We start from the raw sequence: 1,346 nt of genomic DNA on the forward strand, positions 1-1,346 counted from the left end.
TTTCAGCTTGATAATTTTTCTTAAGTTATATCTAAGAAAATTATAATTACGGAAAATGAAACTGAAAGCTTATTCACTGACGTAGATTGTCAGTGAATGCAAAAAATAACATTGGAACTCATAGACTTGTGTCCCTATTACTTTTTTTAGGGATCTTTTTCAGTGAAATACATGGAATACTCATTTTATTAATCGTAGGAAATAATATAAGTATTACAATACATGTCCAAAACTTACAGAATATAAGTACAATCAATGAAAGAAGACATAGTACAAGAATTTATAAGGAAAAGTGGATTGTTGATACAAAGAGAATCTTATTCTAGAACACTTAGATCTATGCAATCAGGTACATTTTCACCAAGGTTTCTTCGACGTAGGAATTCCCTTCGTATCTTCAGATCTACGACTTTTCCAGGYATRCTATCATCTATCCAGAGCAAAAGATAAACCAAGTGATCCATTGGACATATATGTAGCTCTGACATTCTCTGAAATCTGACTTCACCTTCATAGTCAAGGAATATAACCCCTAACTTAGGTTTAAAATGCATAGAGTTGGGTGTATAGGGACCCTTATCTGGCAAGTCAAGATTCAACATAGAAATGTTTGTACTCTTATGAACCTTCAGGACTTCATCTAAGGAGAACCTTGTTTCATGTTCGTTTCTTAGGGATGGTCCTTCATTAGGATCATAGAGTTTTTGATTCTTCTTCCCACCTTTCTTCAGAGTTGGTCGGTCAGGGACCTTGACATACCTGGATATCCTTTTGATGAGCTCGTTGATGGTGTCCTCGATAAGTGTCTTGTGTCTCGACTTGGATTGCTAAATGGCTTGTCTGATCTCCATCCATTCGCTGTATCCATAGCGGCCAAGGTAGGAAGGGTACTCGGTAACGGCATCAAGATTGTCCCTGGTGATGAGCATTGAGACCAGCATTCCACCGTCTTTAGAACATCCGTTGATGCTGACGCTGATAATTGGGCAGGGACTGAGTCTCTTTTTAGTTTTGCTTCGCTCCATTGCTTGTCCTTATCCTCCAGCTTCAGCTTCTTCTTGCGTTCAGCTTCTGTAATCGAAAGAAGTCTAGCTTGGGCTTGGACAGCATTTACCGTTTTCTTGGACTTTTTCTTGGGAAGGACTTTTGCAGCTAGTGACTTGGCCAGCTTTAAGTTGTCTTCAGTCTGCTTCTTTTGAAGCTCTAGATTTTCTTCAGCCCTTAATGCCTCGAGTCTTTCAGCTTCAGATAAGAAGTCAAACTCACTACCACTAGAGGTGCGAAGAGGAATTTTTACTCTAGTCTGGTCGAGTGACTCCTTCAGCTGAGACATCTGCTAGTCTGTT

The sequence above is a fragment of the Cynara cardunculus genome, assembly GCF_001531365.2.
Source record: "Cynara cardunculus var. scolymus isolate 2C chromosome LG 17, CcrdV1, whole genome shotgun sequence".
Classification (NCBI taxonomy): Eukaryota; Viridiplantae; Streptophyta; class Magnoliopsida; order Asterales; family Asteraceae; genus Cynara; species Cynara cardunculus.